Source organism: Lithobates pipiens, unplaced genomic scaffold (genome assembly GCF_037356315.1).
Source record: "Lithobates pipiens isolate NorthernLeopardFrog02 unplaced genomic scaffold, aLitPip1_a1.2 Scaffold_28, whole genome shotgun sequence".
NCBI lineage: Eukaryota > Metazoa > Chordata > Amphibia > Anura > Ranidae > Lithobates > Lithobates pipiens.
The window spans coordinates 59,165,979-59,184,977 of NW_027507789.1; the positions used below are offsets into that span (position 1 = coordinate 59,165,979).

General features: G+C 43.8%; 1 protein-coding gene across 4 annotated transcripts in view; it reads right to left on the reverse strand.

The window, feature by feature from the left end:
- MGAT5B (alpha-1,6-mannosylglycoprotein 6-beta-N-acetylglucosaminyltransferase B) overlaps window positions 1-18,999 on the reverse strand; it is a 301,610-nt gene that overhangs the window by 269,629 nt on the left and 12,982 nt on the right. The window lies entirely within an intron of this gene.

Sequence of the window (18,999 nt, forward strand, 5' to 3'; positions counted from 1 at the left end):
GTGTCATCATTCAGCCAGGCTGCCAGGGAGAGAGCGGTGCCACATAGGAGTGGGCAGGTAGGCAAACAAACAGTGATGAGCAGCTGTGCCAGCAGGCTGAGGGGGAGACTTATTGGGGATGCATCAACATGTGAGTATTAAGCTGCCTTGGAAGAGTTTACTAAGTGTATGCCAGGCAGTGCACAATGGTTTATGATGATAAACAGTATTCCAGGACTTCAGGGATTTGTGTTTATTTTATATGATTTTAGCATTTTTACTGATTGAGCAAGTGAACATGAGGAGGGAATTAACAGCACTGTTATGCCCTGTACACACGGTCAGAAATTCAGATGGAAAAGATCAGATCGGAGTATATTGTCGGAAAATCCGATCAGTGTGGGCTCTATCGGACTTTTTCCGTCGGAAAAAAATTTGAGAGCAGGATCTCAAATTTTCCAACAAAATAATCCGATCAGACTTTTTCCGATTGTTTGTAGAGAATTCCGATCAGACAAAGCGCCACGCATGCTCAGATCAAATTACGAGACCAAAGCTATTGGCTACTAGCCTCAACGCAGTGCCGTCGTAATGAATGAATGTCATCACGTTCCGAACGATCGGATTTTCCGACAACTTTGTCGACCGTATGTATGCAAAACCAGTTTAGGACAAAATCCGTCAGAAAAAATCCAACGGATTTTGTTGTCGGAATGTCCGACTGTGTGTACAAGGCATTACTGATCACTAATGCAGAGGAAGCTAACTGACACCATTAGGGTTGCCACCTATCCGGGATCCACCCAGACAGTTCGAATTTTGAATCATGCATCCGGGTTTCAGACTACCTGAAACCCGGACACATTATTCAGACAGGACTATGGCTTAAGCCGACAGTGTTTGATACACTCTCTTTCACACTGCCCAAAGCCAGCATTAACATCCCCCCCCCCCAGACGGGAGAGGAGGGAAGGCTTGACCTGCCCCTCTTCCTCCCCCCACCCCTTTGTGTCCGCCCACACTGCAATTCCCGGCGCTGTGCCTCAGGAAAGGGAAGTGGGGGTGGGAAATTTCTGGACGAGAGGTGCTGACTACCAAGGGGTGAGTGAGCTCACCATCCATCCCTGTCTGTGACTGAAGTCTCCTCCCTCCCCTATTCTCTCTCCTGCCTCTAAGTGTGTACACAAAGGTAATTCAGGGTTCTCAGAGCACCCCTTACATCAGAGTATCGCTTTACATTAAAGTCCACAGAGCTCCCCCTTAATGTGTAAGTGGGAACTCTGATGTAAAGGGGGCTCTAGGAACACTAAATAAAGGGGAATACAGGAAACGCTGATGTAAGTGGGGCTCTGGTTACCAGAAACACCTTTACACCAGAGTTGCCCTTTACATTAGAATTCTCAGCATGCCTCCTTAAATCAGGGTTCCCAGAGCATCCCTTATGTCTCCCTTACATCAGAGTCTGCAGAGTCCCCCCTTACAGTGATAGGGAACTCTGCGGGTTCAGATGTAAAATAAACTCTGAGGATTCAGATGTAAAGGGGAAATCTGTGGACTCTTGTAAAAAACTTCATATGATTAGAAATGTTATTTAATCGCAAAATATATGTATAGTTTATACTATAAAAAAAATTGCAGTGCACTTCTAAAGTGGGTTTGACTTGAAGAAAAGGTGACAACCCTAGACACCGTCCCTGACCACCAATGCATGGGGGCACTACAAGGGCCACCGACTATCAATGTACATGGGGATATAATTACCAACATCACTGACCACCATATTTCAGCGGGAACTAATTAACACTGCCAATGACCACCAATTCACAGGGGGGGACTAATTAACACTGCCACTGACCATTAATACACACGGGGAACTAATTAACACTGCCACTGACCATTAATACACACAGGGAATTAGTTAACACTTCCACTGACCACCAATTCACAGGGGGGGGGAGCTAATTGACCACCACTAAAAAGCAGTGTGTGTGGAGGGGCACTGACACTGACCACTAATGCAAGGAAAAAGGGCATAATTATTACTGACCACCAGTAAGAGGGGGATTTCAATCATACTGTGTTCAAAGGGGTTGTGTATGGGGGGGGGGGCATCTTTGCCCTGTGCACTGGATGACCTTTCCTAGCACTGATTTCACCACATTCACCCTCCTGATCAGTGGAAGCTGTCCTTAGAAGCAGTAAGGTTGATCTCAAAGAGTATGAGATTAATTTACTAAAATTGGAGATGGTAAGGTGGAGCTGCGCATGGTAGCCAAAAGGTTCTAACTTCAGTTTGTTCAGTTAAGCTTTTACAAAAGAAAAGTGGAAGCTATGAGCCCACCCAGTTGTGTCACAATAGCGAATGAATATTCACTATTGTCTTCCTGATTCTCCTCCCGGCCAATCAGGTTGCTGTCTTGAGAACCAATTGGCTGAGCAAAGCGATTATATTGGCCACCTAGGAAGAGAAGAGGCGGGGCTGCCATGATGCAGAGGAGGAGGAGACAAGGGGTGAAGCCGATGAGAAGGAAGCACTGCCCGCGATCTAGATGGGGTCAGTGTGGGGCTGGTGGGTAGACTACAAAGAGACGGGGGAGGGGGAGGGTGTACGAATGGCTGACCAACCGACCGAAAAATGGAGCACCAGCTGCCACTGGTTTATAGCCAACTTTAAATTTTGCCATGGACAGCATAACTTTTGAAACCAACCGAAATCATGGCCACCTACATGAGGACTATGAAGTACTATCATGTATGCTACAAGTTCCAGCATTCAATAGACCTGAGCAAACTCACTTCAGCCCACTCCTATGTCCATTGTGCCCATCTGTTAGCAAATTGGTAGGTATGCTGGAGAGATTTAGCAGTACTCATACACTCACTGTTCTACCTTTGTATCACAGAAGAGTTATAGACCATCTATGATATTACACACTCAGGTCAAGCTGACAATATCCAGTAAGCAAGAACGATTTTATAAAAGTTTGAGTTTCTTTTACAATAAATGAATTTTTTAAGTGTATAGTTTTAAAGGAAGGAAGTCAAGGAAATACAAACAGTGTAATATCAAATATCACAATAGCCGTTAGGTGTTACTTTGGGGATGGATCACAAAAGTCAAGAGATACAAGTCTGTAAGGTGTAATAGATACTATGTTGAGCCATCCAAAATTTTAATAAGGATATGTTTGGGGTTATAGAAGATGCAACTGTAGAAAAAATGTGTGGTAAATTGTAGGTTATGGAGGGGTTTAAGTGTAAGAGGTATCAACGGTATACTAGTGGGGTAGACAGCTGCATGGGTCTGCATATGGGGTTATGGGGAGGCAATAGTAGAAGGAACTAGGGAAATGGAGCCTGAAAATTGTACAAAAAGGGGAGAAGTGGAAGGGAGAAAGCATACCTGTCCCATTTTTTAGACAGACTGTCCCTCTTTCCTCCTTTGTCCCTCATTTTGGTCTGAACTATATAACTGTATATAAAATGCACTATTTATCTTTCAAAAAGTGTTTCCCAGTGCTAAAACTTTCATCCAATTTCTAAATTGCTGCATTTGTAAATTTCAAAAGCCAATTTACAGGAATAGTAGTGGTAAAAAAAAAAGCACTTGTGGATTTACCTATATTTTTTTACAATTCTTCATTAATGTGGGCGTGACCAGGGGTGTGTCCTATGTCTACATACTTTTGCTAATAGGTGTCCCTTGTTCCCATCTCAAAAAGTTGGGAGGTATGAGAGAGGCAGAATGGTGCTGTGTTGATGGGGGGGAGTAAAACTGGCCATACGCAGCTCAAATTTTGGCAGATTTCTGTAAATCGCCTAAAATTCACGCCATTGGTGGCCCTGCCGTAGCCAGCCAGCTCAACAAACTTTGATTAAGAAAGGAGCCAGGTGGAAAAACGTTGGCCAAAAAGTGCCTGCAGCCAATCGGATGAGGTTGCGGTTTGAGTATTCTGTGCCGGCGAGAGTTATTGATCCACTCTGTTTAATGTGGATGTGGGAATCTATGGCTTTCTCTCAAATGTTTGTGTATATGCCCTTTTTTAGACAGTTGGCCAAAGCCAGGGGGATCTATGATAGCTGAGCAAGGATTTTTTTTTATAGGTGTAGGAGGGATGGGCCTAGGCCAAATGGGTTAGTGTAGGCTACCCATGACTGCCCTACTGCCAGAAGTTTCTCATGTCTACCCAGGAGCATAGCTGTAAAAGGTATAATCTGTTGCCATCTTCCTTGAAGCTATGACTAGGTGACTTCTACGCTCCAGCAATAGTTTGTTTGGTCACGCTTAATATGTGTTAGATCAGTGGTCCCTAACCTTTTTAGCACCAGAGACCAGTTTCATGGCAGCCAATTTTTACCAGGGACCGTGGAAGGGAAGAGGGTTGTTATTCACAGAGTCGGTCCTCCACACTCTAATGTAAAGGGGGAAAACCTAGAATTAGATTTAAAATATTAACAGCCCATTGACAAGGGGGGAATCGCGATACCTAATGCAAGATTATATTTTATTGCATCACAATTACAACATTGGCATGCGTGGGAGGTAATGGACATGGATGATCCTATACAAAAGATAATAGCATCCCAATTTAAAAAATATCCCACCATTTTATAATAAAAAAGGTTACCTACTTTCTATTTGATTCACAGAGTATGGGAAGCAGTAAGAAATATTACTCAAACAGATGACGAAACAGATGCCCATATGGGATAATTATTGCCTTGTGAATTAAGTAGACTTTCTGAATTTTCAGATTGGAAAAGGGCGGGTATAGTATTCCTTCACCAGCTATATGAAGGGGATATTTTATTTCCTTTTAGTATATGAAAAGACCGCTATCAGTTAACAAATAATAATTTCTATCGATATCTTCAAATATGTCATGCATTACAAACCCAAAGTTGAAAACCCAATTACAGTATGAACACTCTAAAATATTAACAGAGGCCACTTCGGTTGCCTGTACGAAACAAGGATTAATAGGAGATCTTTACTCTACCTTACAAACTATGGAGAATACTGAAAAATATAATAAAAATTGCTTGGCTAGGTGGCAAGGAGATATAGAGGATTTAGATGAGGAGGACTGGATATCTGCCCTTGAAACACTTCCTAGGACATCTCTATCGAACCTCCCAAAGGCTATCTCAGCTTTTTATCATACATAGGGCCCATTATACTCCACAAAAACTCTATGCCTGGGGAAAAAATATAACACCGTTATGCCCACGGTGCTCTCTATTTAATGGTTCTCTCATCCACATGCTTTGGCGATGTCCAAAGCTTCATTGGTGTTGGGAAAAAGTATTTATAACTTTAAATTCCTTATGCTCTACTGAGATAACAGGGACGCCCAAACTTGCACTATTGGGTATAATACCCGATGGAGCATTACCAAGAGAGGTGTATACTATATGGATATGATCCTTATACTTAGCACGTAAATTTATTCTACAAAAATTGACATCTGTTGATAAACAATGGGTTGAGAAACTTAATATACTTAAGAGGGAAAAATGAACATATAAGCATAGAGGTATACCCCAAAGGTTTGGTAAAATATGATCCTGCTGGCTATAACCTAGTAATTAATTATATGATGGTTTAAATAGTAGAGAGGAATGAAGGTAGAAGAGATAGATAGGAGCAGAGAGCCGAGGTAGAAGGGTGAGGAGTAGAAGAATGTAAAAGAAAGATAGTTTTATATTGTTTGGAGGAAGTTGGTGACTCTAGAAAGCTATAATTTGATGATTGATAATGGGGAGCTTAGTTAAGTTAATGCGGAGAAGATATTTATGTTTTCACTATGTTTTCTTTATTATAAATTATGTTAGTCCGAGGGGTGCAAGGGTTGTTTGGTTTGTGTTTTTTCTTATTTCATGATACGTTATGGATTATTTTTATATATTATTTGTCTGCATGTATTATAAAAAATAAAAAATAAATAATTTGATTAAAAAAATGTTAAGGGGCACTGTTATATAAAGGACACTGCACTGTAATGGGGCACTGTAATTTTTGCAGTGCCCCTTTACATGACAGTGACCCTTCAAAAATCAGTACCCCTAGCAAATACAGCTCCCCACCACAGCGACCCTTGCTGTCATGCCCTCCCCTCACCCCTTTTCACAGTGCCCCCTTTTACTCTCTCCCTCCACTGCACAATCCTCCTTCGGTAGGGCAGAGGCAGGATTCAGCCTGTGTGCCTGTGTCCTACAGAGGATTTACCCTCCTTTGAGACAGGCCATTTTTTTTTGCGATACGGCAGTGTGTTACCTTAACTGAAAATTACACGGCTGTACCACACTGTACCCAAATAAAATGTATGTCCTTTTTTTTCCCCACAAAAAGAACTTCATTTTGGTGGTATTTAATGTGTTTTATTTTTATTTTTTGCACTATAAGCAAAAAATATTTCTGCTACAAAGCACAACCAAAAAAATAAATAAAATAAAAAATCTAATTTCTTCATAAATTTAGGCCAATGTGTATTCTGCTACATGTTTTTGGCAAAAAAAAAAAAAAAATCACAATACAGGTATATTGATTGGTTTGCACTCTTGCCTAGCAGTAAGAAGGGTCGCTGGTTCAAATCCCAACCACGACATTACCTGCGTGGAGTTTGCATGTTCACACTGTGCCTGCGTGGGTTTCCTCCGGGTACTCCAGTTTCCTCCCACAATCCAAAGACATGCAGGTAGGTTAATTGGCTTCTGTCCAAAATTGGCCCTAGTATATGAATGGGGACCTTGGATTGTTGGCTCCTTGAGGGTAGGGACTGATGTGAGTGTGCAATGTACAAGGATAGGGACAAGTGTAGACACTCACTCAGGATGGACTGGTGTCTTTATTCAACCTTACTAACTATGTAACTATGTAAGTGTCTACAAACTATGTGATATATTTATGGATTTTTTTTTTAGTAATGGCGGTGATCAATGACTTATGGCGTGATTGCGGGATTGCGGGATTGCGGCAGACATTCTGGCACTAACTGACACTTGCAGGAACACATAGCCTATCCTTTACCCCCTGTCAGAACAGGGATCTGTCTTGTTTATATAGGTAGATCCCTGTTCTGTTTACTTTACCGAAAATCGGCGATTGCCGGAAGACATCGAGTGCCCAGCACCTGCAGATCGGTTTCTGCTGTGATAATTCACACATAACATATTCACATATAATATACACACACACACACACACACACACACACACACACACACACACGATCCGGCGCACAGCTGCCGCCCTGTAGCAGTAAGTCCCGCTCTCCGTGCAGATCTCTAATGGGAGTGCCGGGAGAGTAGACGGGGGGGCAGCGGAAACCGTGGTCTGTTTTAGCCCTGCCTGGACCGCGATTGCCGCAGAAATGAGTCTGTTGTCCTCAGAAGCAGTACAGAGGATAAGCTGGTATATATCTGAATATTCTAGCAGGGGTTAAGCATCACCGAAACGTAATATGTATACTTTATAAGTACTTTGTATGTGTTTTCTCGAGAAGCAATTTTTATTGAGCTCCTTGCAATAGAGGATCACAATTTTTCTCACTGTACTTTGGTCAAGGAAGCTTCGAGCTATAGAGAAAGGAGATAATTCTCTGACAATAGGAGTTATCCTGGCAGTAACGCTTGAAGTCTATGAGAGATAATAGGTACATTTTTCCATATGTCAGTTATTCAGAACAATGTTGTAGTTAGAGATATGCGAAAACAAAGATGCGAAAACAAAAGCCCTATTGAACTTACGGTTTAAACTAGATTAATTAAATTCTAAGTGCATGAAAAAAGGTTTGTAAAGCCTACAGTTTGTTGCATTTAACCACTTAACCGGGCACTTAGACACCTTCCTGCCCAGACCAATTTTCAGCTTTCAGCGCTGTCGCACTTTGAATGACAATTGCGCGGTCATGCTACACTGTACCCATTGTGTATTTGCTCACCTCTGGGATTTCTATTTTCTGCTTAACAAATAAAAAAAGACCGAAAATTTTGAAAAATAAAATGTTCTTTTTTTGTTTCTGTTACAAAACTTTGTAAATAAGTAAGTTTCTCCTTCACTGATGGGCACTGATGGGGTTGCACTGACGGGCACTGATAAGGCGGCACTGATGTGCACCGATGAGGTGGCACTGATGATGGGCACTAATATGCGGCACTGACGGGGCACTGATGGCCACTGATATGCAGCACTGATGGGTACACATAGGTGGCACTGATGGGCCCTGATATGCAGCACTGATGGGTACACATAGGTGGCACTGATGGGCCCTGATAGGTGGCACATATGGGCATGGATGGGCACTGATAGGTGGCACTGATGTACACTAATAGATGGTACTGATGGATGCCAAACAATAATGCCATTGTGGGCACAGACTGACATCCATTGTGGGCACTGATTGGCATCCCTGGTGGTTTAGGGTGGCATACCTGGTGGTGACATCCCTGGTGGTCCTGGTGGCCTCCCTGGTGGTTCAGTGTGGGAATCTTTGGGGGGGGGGGGCTGCTGTTCGTCAATCAGCACAGACACCCCTGTTAGTGAAGCAGCCGATCGGCTCTCCTCTACTCGCGTCTGACAGATGCGAGTGAGGAAAAGACGATCAACAGCTCTTCTTGTTTACATCGTGATGATTGGTCATGAGTAATCACGTGGTAAAGAGTCTCTTTATCTTGATCGGAGGTGTCAGACTGGCACACGGCAACAACAATCACCGCGATGCATGCCCCGAGGGGTGCCCAGCTTGATATTCTGGCAACGTCATATGGCGTCCGGTCAGGATATCGAAAACCACTTTGCCACCGTAGTTTTGCTATATGGCAGATGGCAAGTGGTTAAAAACCAGCCACAGCCTGAATAGAAAAGCCTCAGAATGCCGCAGAAAAGGAGCTTTGCTTCTGACACACTCCCTCTGCTGATTGAGAGCAAGAGCTCTCTACTCAGCAAGACTCATTCTTCCTGCTGACTCAGAAGGGGGCGTGTTGGACCTCTGCAGAAAGACCACTGCTTCCTCACAAAGAGCAAGAGTCCAACTCTGACACTTTTTTTTTTTACTTAGGCTGTTTAGAAAGAAAACAAACGGTAATATATTGAACAAATTTTGTTTTGATGCTCCTGGAATGTTGATTTAAAGTGAAGGTTCAATTCAATATAACCTTTTTTTTACCTGAGTTCATTTGTTCCAGCATCGTGCACTAGCCCAGTGGCTTCAGCCGCTGGCTCTCATCTCATTGGACAGATTGGTTCTCATTGGCTCTCATTGGCTCCCGCTGCTAGCAATCAAATCCAGTGACATGGGAGCGAGGCGCAGGGCTGAGTCCCACTGTCTGTGTCAATGGACACAACAGCAGGACTTGAGAGCGCAACTGCATGGGTGCCCCCATGAAAAATGGCTTTCCATCGGGGCACCCGATGAAGGGGAGGAGCCGGGAGGGCTGGCAGGGCACCCCAGAAGAAGGAGGATTGGGGCTGCTCTTGCACAGAGCAGGTAAGTATAACATGTTTGTTATTTTTATTTTATTTTTAAAAATCCAAAACCTTTACAATTAACTCCCCCCAAAAATTTCCCAATCCTTAGATGTGTGCATTTGTTTCATAGGCTTTTCTCCTTTATTTTCACCTGGTGATCCTGCCAGTACAGCTGTCATTTTTCAGCTTCCTTTAACAAACAAAGCTGTCCAACAAAAGTGGCAGTTAGAGGGTTAAAAACAAACCATTTAACACTGACAGACACATGCATGCAACAAAGGCCGCGTACACACGCGGGGACTGTTCGCTCAACTTTGTCCGTCAAACAGTTTCAGCAAACAGTCCGCTCAAAATTAGCATGGACGGACTTGCCCACACACGACGAACGAACAGTTTGCTGAAACTGTGCGCGATGACGTGAACGGCACGTACGACGGGACGGAAAATACGACGTCCTATACACTGCATTACAACTTTCGGCGTGTAAATCCTTTCTGAGCATGCGCGGAACTTAGTTTGACGAACAAGCCTACACACGAGGGGACTGTTCGCTGAAACCAAGTTTCAGCGGACAGTTTTTCGGAATTTCCGAAAAACTTTGTTCAGCAGACTGTTCGCTGAAACTGTCCGCTGAAAGCCCACACACGGGCGGACTGTCCGCCGAAACACTGTTCAGCGGACAAAGTTGGGCGAACAGTCCCCGCGTGTGTACGCGGCCAAACAGTTTTTATTAATTTATCATAATTCTTTGTGCCCGATCGGAGCGTTTTGTCAGATATTCCGACTGTGTGTGGTCTGCATCAGACTGTTTCCGTCTGAATATCTGTCGGACCAAATTTTCCAACTTGCCAGAAATATTTTCCGACAAAATGCTCCGATAGGAGATACTCCAATCATGTGTAGAGAATTCCGATCGGACAAAGTGCCACGCATGCTCAGAGCAAATTCCTACATCAAAGCTATTGGCTACTAGCCTGAACGTAGTCCCATCGTAATTATGTCATCACGTTCTGAAAGATCGGATTTTCCGACAACTTTGTCCGACCGTGTGTATGCAACAGTTTCGGACAAGATCCGTCGGACAAAATCCGACGGATTTGGTTGTCGGAATCTCTGACCGTGTGTACAAGGGCTAAGACAGGAAGTGTGTTACTGGTTGGTGAAAACAAAGGAAAAAAGCCTAAGGGTTGTTTCACACGGGGCGGATCAGTTCTGATCCGCCCCGTGGATATCCGTTTGCTCAGCGGGGATCACTCCGTCGATCCCCGCTGAGCAGGGAGATGACAGTTCCGTCTCTGCACACTACGCAGGGACAGACCTGTCACAGCGCCGCTCTCCCCTATGGGAGATCGGATGACGACGGACCGCAGTGCCCGTCGTCACCCGATCCGATCCGCAGACGGATGGAAAAATGGCTTTTTCCTCCGTTACACTTTTTCAGATCGGAGCGGGTCGGATGTCAGCGGACATGTCACCGCTGACATCCGATGCTCCATAGAGCTCTATGGAGCACCCGTTCAGGTCCGCCTGAAAAACTGACAGGCGGGCCTGAACGGGACGTCAGTGTGAAAGGGGCCTTAAGAAAAGAAAAGGAATGCAGCCATCATATTTAGAACTTGTTTACACCAGCTGCTGGGCTGCATTGTAGTGGCGGTGCGGTCTGGCTGAGATCAGTGCACTGATGATGTGCTGATCTTGGCGCATCACACTGTTTCTTTTTTTTGTTTTAAACAAACTTTATTGAGTTGTACAGACATCTCATAAAGTTCAATTGGATTGCCACACACTGCAAAAAAAAACTATTATCTTTCAGCGCACACCACCCATGCCCGGGAACCAACAGATAGGAAGACAACGCATTTTGCCTGGTCATGCAGTGGGGCTATGCTTTAATAGCTGCCCAAAGCAGTCCCAGCACATCTGGAGTGAACCTAGCCTGAAAGATAGATAAACTACAATACATAACATTTTTGTTTATGAATTTAGTGCCGCTTAAAGTAATACTAATAAAGTCTTGTGTTTTTTTTTTCTTTTCTCGGGTCCCTCTTCCTTTGGCCCTGGTCCCTCCCTCCTGTCGAGTGCCCACGCAGCAAGCAGCTTGCTATGGGGTCACCCGAGCCGAGTCGCAGCTCCGTGTGTCCATTCAGACACGGAGCCGCAGATCGGACCCACCCCTCTCTCTCCCGATTGGCCAAATTACTTGACAGCAGAGAGAGCCAATGGCGCTGCTGCTGTGCCTCAGCCAATCAGGAGGGAGAGTCCCGGACGGCCGAGGCACTCGTGCACATCTCTGGACAGAGATGAGGCTCCGGTAAGTATTAGGGGAGGCTGAGGGGGGCTTCTGCACACAGAAGGATTTTTATCCTAATGCATAGAATGCAAGATAAAAAACATTCTGCCTTTAGAACCACTTTAAGGCAAGGTTTACATATGTCTGGTGCAAATTTCCCCTTTGTTTTCATGGTGAATTTCCTAAGCAGCTATTCAGTGGTTCAGCTGAGATTTTAGATGTTGTTCAGATACAAATTTTTGGAGCCGGCAGCCACCAATGTCTTTAACTTTAGCTGGTTTTTAAGGAGCAGCCCAGGAAAGAGGCCGCTGCGTCCTTAACAACGGATGACTCATCAGCTGAATGTAAAAAACAAAAAAAATATTGCCAGAAATAACATATCATGAAAAAAAGGTGTGCCCCCCCCCCTCAAATCCATACCAGACCCTAAGACATCTTTCACACTGGGTCATTTTGCGACTGCGATTGCGCCCTGAAACAGCCGACGCTTTGTCTCCAATGTGAAAGCCCCGAGGACTTTCACACTGGGGTGGTGTGCTAGCAAAAAAGTCCTGCTAACAGCATCTTTGGAGCGGTGAAGGAGCAGTGTATACACCGCTCCATCATCACTCCTGCCCATTGAAATCAATGGGGCAGTACGGCAGAGACGCTTTGCGGTGAATGAATGAACGAATGAAATACTTGTATAGCGCACAATGCGAACTGAATCGCCTCTAGGCGCTGTGGCGAGCTTTGATCATCTGCTAAAAGAGGAAGGTCTTGAGTTTTTTCCTAAAAGCCAGGTGATTTTCTTCCAGGCGGATGTTGATTGGTAGAGCATTCCATAGCCGAGGCCCTTGGACAGCGAATCTCCGATCACCCTTGGATTTATACCGGGCTTTGGGCACGAGGAGGAGGTTTTTGTTGGCTGATCGAAGACTGCGGTTTGGTGTGTAATGATTTATTTTCTCCATTAGGTATTGCGGAGCTTCTCTATGCACGCATTTGTGGGTGAGGCAAAGGGTCTTGAACGTGATCCGATTTTTTACGGTTAGCCAATGTAAGCTCCTCAGTGAAGGAGAAATGGATTCCCAGGGTTTTTTTCCTGTTATCAGCCTTGCCGCCGTGTTTTGGATCAGTTGTAATCGCGCAAGTTGATATTGTGGTAATCCTATGTAAAGCGAGTTTGCGTAGTCCAGTCGTGAATTAATGATTGTTCCAACTACCACTGCTTTGTCATTCTTTGGGATAAAAGGGATGAGTCTGCGAAGCATGCGCAGCCGATGGTGAGATCGACTGACTACAGATCCTATTTGCGCATCCATTGACATTTGTGCGTCTAAAATAACCCAGAGATTCTTCGCTTTGGTCTTTGGGGAGATAGTCTGCCCAAAGACGGTTGGTGGAGACCAGGAGGTTTTGGTTGCGGGCTTATGATTTGGGTGTAAGATAAGAAGCTCTGTCTTTGATTGGTTCAGCTGGAGGGAGTTAGTGGTCATCCAGTCCTCTATTGATTTGAGGCAGTTTTCAAGTTGTTGTTGGTGATCTTTTTTTCCATTGATCCGGAAATAAAGTTGCGTGTCGTCAGCGTAAGAGTGGAAGCAGAGATCTGAGCATCTGATGATTTGAAGGAGTGGGCGAATGTAAATGTTGAAGAGAACGGGTGACAACGGAGAGCCTTGAGGGACTCCGCAGGTGACTGCCCTAGTTTCGGAGAGGAATTTTCCTAGTTTCACTGTCTGTGACCGATTTCCTAGGAAGGACGCGAACCATTGGAGATCTATGTCTGTCTTGGACTCCGGCTACTTCTGTGAGGCGGACGAGTAGAGTATTGTGATCTACTGTATCAAACGCTGCACTTAGGTCTAGCAGTACGAGGAGACACGGCTCTCCGTCATCTGCTGCTTCGAGGGCGTCATCCCAAATCTTGAGGAGAGGTGTTTCTGTTCCATGACCCGGGCGGAAGCCTGATTGCAGCGGGTCCAGGAGTTTGTGAGTATTCAGGTGAAGTTGTAGCTGATGTACTACAGCTTTCTCTATGATCTTAGAAATGGTGTTGAGGCTTGTAATCGGCCTACGGTTGTTTGGATCCTGAGGGTCCAGGTTTGGTTTCTTGAGTAGAGGTTTGACGATGCCTTGTTTGAGGATGCTGGGAACAATCCCTTCGTGGAATGATCGGTTTATGAGGTGGGTTATGGTTGGAGCCACGATGTCGGAGCATTCTTTCAGTAGTTTTGTGGGGATGATGTCAATAGGTGAGGTACTGTCACGCAGTTTATTAATGATGTTTTTTGCGGTGTCTACGGTAAATGGGGATAGTGAAAATTTTGGCGGTTGCGGTATGTTGGTGCGGACATCCTCTTTATGTATTTGCTGGCTGAGGTTGGATGTTTTCTTCTGACAAATTGTTTCCCTGATGGTTTTGACTTTATCGATGAAAAAATCCGACAGTTTGTCACAGTAATCCTGGGATTCGCTTTCTGGGGGTTCTAGGCACACCGGATTCATTGATTGATTAACCAGTTTAAACAGTTCCCGTGGTTGGTTTGCGGCCGTTGAGATTGTATATGAGAAGTGGTCCTTTTTGGCTTTTTAACCCTTTCTTGGCTGCTAGCGGGGGGGTTAAACCGTCCTCGCTAGCGGCCGAATAGCTATTTGGCCACAAATCCAACAGTAAAGCGCCACTAAAAATAGCGGCGCTTTACCGCCGAAGCAATTCTTGCTCCAGTGTGAAAGGGGCCTTAGGGAACCCCCACACCAAAATGAAAAAAAGAATTGCCTGCCCCCCCCCCATCCCCCAAGAATCCATACCAGACCCTTAGCTCTGGCATGGATTTTGAGGGGAATCCCCCACACCAAAATTAAAAGAGATAAGGGTCTGGTATGAATTTTAAGGGGGACCCCACGCCATTTTTTATGTTTTTTTGACGTGGAGGTTCCCCTTAAATTCCATACTAGATCTAAGGGTCTGGTATGGATTTGGTGGGGGGGACCCTACTTCATTTTCTTTTACATTTTGCCGCGGGGTTTTCTTAAAATACATACCAGACCCGAAAGGGCCTAGTATGGATTGTGGGGGTCCCTAGGCTGGTTTTTCTTCTAATACAATTTGTGTTCAAAACTGATTCCGGTGCGCTCCCATAGAAGGCAACAAGCCTAAAATTCGCATCTGAACCACTTTGCAGTGCTCAAAAAAATGCTCAGAACGCAGCAAATTCGCACTGTCGCTGCACCGGACATTTGTGAACCAACTTCATAGAAATCCGGCTTGTCATGCGAATCGGATGCGGTTCAAAACACATCCAATTCACATATATGTGAGCGGAGCCTTAAGTAGGACGAGGCCATTTCAAGTCAACCCCATACAAACCGCATCTCTCACAAAAGTAAAATATACTCACATATATACATATATAACACAACCACAGTATACACAACAAACATGAAAAACCATTAATAGCAAATCTTTAAATGCTGCTTTTAATAATTCATTTTTCATTGCCGAACACCATACACTCTTCCTCACGTGCCGTATGTCTAAAAATAGTTCACCGTTCAACTCCACAAAGTACGTATCAAGGGAGGTGAATGCACTGTGTAAATTACACTCACCTCGCTGCTCCCAATCTGCAGCTTCAAAGTTCCGGTCCCCGAGTGCTTTCCGCAGCTACAACAAGCTATGAGATCTCCCTGAACATCGGGGAATTCCCCAACGGTGGGCTGGATAATTATGGCAAGATGTATCATCCTGTCCATGCAGCATAAACATCGTACATCCTAAAACATCAATTTACATTCAAGCTGCAGTTGAATACTGGATGACGCGTTTCATGGTAAAGTGCTCACCAAAACCAAAATGCATCAAGACCCCAAGGCCACGATGCATTATTTATTATAATTGTTTTTATGCCATGTTAACCATGGTATAGGAATGTGTGGGACTGTGCCTTAGGTAAGGCAAAACATTATATATAAGCATCTGCTTAGAAAGCTAACTGTCCGTATAAACTGTTGTTATAGCTTTTGGCACATCTGCGGCAGTTTCCAAATTTGTGGTACCGTCAGATGGAATCTGCACCCCTACATATTATTAGTATATAGTAGAGCTGCACAATTCTGGCCAAAATGAGAATCACAATTTTTTTTCGCTTAGAATAAAAAGATCACGATTCTCGCGACGTAAAATATTTCACATTATACAAAAAAAATTGGGCTAACTTTACTTGTTTTTTTTTTGTTTTTTTTAAATTCATTAAAGTAATTTTTTCCCAAAAAATTGCATTTGAAAGACCACTGCGCAAATACAGTATGCCATAAAATATTGCAACAACCACCATTTTATTCTCTAGGGTCTCTACTAAAAATATATATATATAATGTTTGGGGGTTCTAAGTAATTTTCTAGTAAAGAAAAAAAAAGATTTTAAACTTGAAACCAACAAATGTCAGAAAACGTTTTAGTGTTTAACCACTTCAGCCCTGGAAGGATTTACCCCCTTCCTGACCAGAGCTCTTTTTGCAATTCGTTACTGCGTTGCTTTAACTGACAATTGCGCAGCTGTGCGATGTGGCTCCCAAACAAAATTGACGTCCTTTTTTTCCCTGAAAATAGAGCTTTCTTTTGGTGGTATTTGACCACCTCTGCGTTTTTTTTTTGTGATATAAACAAAAGCATAGCGACAATTTTGAAAAAACACAATTTTTTTTACTTTTTGCTCTAATAAATATCCCCCAAAAATATTTAAAAATCTGACATAATCATACCACCAAGGAGGCTACGGCTTGATGTGTTTGGTAACTATTTACTTGACGCCGTTTTACTGCCGACTCCGCTCCAGAGTTAAAGGGGCCTTAACCACTTCCCAACTGGCGCACGTCGATGTACATCGGCAGAATGGCACGGGCAGGCAAATGGGCGTACCCGTATGTCCCTTTAAATTTGCCGCCCTGCCGGTCGGGACCCCCATGAGCGGACTCAATCGCTGCAGGCATATCCGCGATCGTCTCACGGGGTCGGCTGAACTAGGAGATTGTCATTGTAAACAGCATCTCCCAGTTCTGCCTAGCAACAAGTGATGCTGATCTCTGCTCCATGTGATTGGAGCAGAGATCAGTGTTCACTAAAAGAAAGCCCAGCCCCGAACAGTTAGTAACACACCCCTAGGAACACTTAACCCCTACACTGCCACCCACTGGTTAACCTCTTCACTGCCAGTGTCATTTACACAGGAATCACTGCATTTGCATAGCAGTGATTGCTGTATAAATGACAATGGTCCCAAAAATGTATCAAAAATGTCCGATGTGTCCACCATAATGTCGCAGTCACAATAAAAATCGCTGATCGCCGCCATTACTAGTAAAAAAAAAATTATTAATAAAAATGCCATAAAACTATCCCCTATTTTGTAAACGCTATAACTTTTGTGTAAACCAGTCAATAATCGCTTATTGCGTTTTTTTTACCAAATATATGTAGAAGAATACGTATCGGCCTAAACTGAGGGAAATTTTTTTTTTATATATATTTTTGGGGGATATTTATTATAACAAAAAGTAAAAAATAATGTTTTTTTTTCAAAATTATCGCTCTATTTTTATTTATAGCGCAAAAAATAAAAACCGCAGGGGTGATCAAATACCACCAAAAGAAAGCTCTATTTGTGGGAAAAAAAGGACGTCAATTTTGTTTGGGAGCCACATCGCGCAACTGCGCAATTGTCAGTTAAAGCGACGCAGTGCCGAATCGCAAAAAGTGGTCTGGTCTTAAGCCAGTGATATGGTCCGGGGCTTAAGTGGTTAATCAAACACGTAATTTCAAGACAAAAAATAAAATATAATGAGTTTTAGTGCAAAAAAAAAAAAGAGTACAATATCATACCCAATTTTTTGTAAAAATAAAAAAATGGGATTGCGTCAAGTAAATAGTTACCAAACACATCAAGCCGTAGCCTCCTTGGCGGTATGATTATGTCAGATTTTTGCATCTCAAAGCTGTACAATTATTTTGCATGGAAATGTGATGTTTTTTTATAGTGTAGGCCTGTAATTCTTAGGAATAACTCACTTAAATCTGTCCAAACAAGAGACTAGTAGACATCCTAGGTATGATAAAGTTTGAAACACAAAATCATAAATTAGAATATAACAAATAAATATAAATAATTATAAAAAATAATAATATCATAATAATAAAAGATAGTTCTTGATTAGCTGTTTCCCTCGCTACCGTAGCCAGGGAATGACTACTCTGAACCTGGAAATGATGAAATCTTCATCAAATCTGGGTTCAGAGGCGTAACTACAACCTTCAGGGCCCCGATGCAAGAAATCCTAAAGGGCCCCCCCACCTCTCGTCCCGGGGCCCTTTATTACGGTCCCACAGTGGCCCCTTTCCTGCCATCTTGGGCCCACCCCCACTGTGGCAGAACACCAGGGTCGCAAGTGCAAGTTGGGCAGCGGTTATCAGTACCAGCTGAGCCAATGCAAGAATTTTTGGCTACACAGGCGAAAGTGCATTTTGATTTTTAAAGCCCTGCCACCCCTCTTCCCTCCACAATGCAACCCACCCTCACTTCACATTCTAACCTCTTTCACATTACACCTGTATTTGTGATGGGGTGCAACGTGTAGGACGTCTCTACAAATCCACCCCCACCCAATCACCCTCTCTGCAAAAATCCTCTCGCAATTTCTAGCACAGATCCTGTCCCCCAGGTCCTCCCTTCCAGTACAACCCTTTCCCACCATCCTGGGTCAAACTCCCCCAGCATTAAAATTCTTTCCCTCCATGCCAGCATAAGTATTCTCCTCAGTTCTGTCACAAATCCTACTACTCAAATCCCCCTTTCCAGTACAAACCCCCCAAAACACAAATCCTCTCTACTTCTAATACAAATCCATACTTCTAAACTGTCCCGGTTTTGGTGTGACCTTCCTGAGATACAAATGAAATCCTGTGTGTCTGGACTAAGGGTCTATTCACACCAGAATGCCTTGAGGGAAACATGCATTTTGGGTGCGTTTCCCACACTTCAAAATGCACTGCCAAAGCGATCTGCAGTGGTTGTCAACTTAATGACTCCCCAAATGCCGGTTGCAAATGCAGTGTTTGCCTGCACCAGATTGTATGACCAGCAGTACCATGCAATCCAGTTGCAGTGCGTTTTGTAAAGTAGCACATGCACAGCTCTTGGTGCAGACCAACACAATTTTAGCCTATTCAAATGAAAAGGCTGAAATCGCACACAGCACCTGGAAGGCATGTGTATCGCTTAAAAATG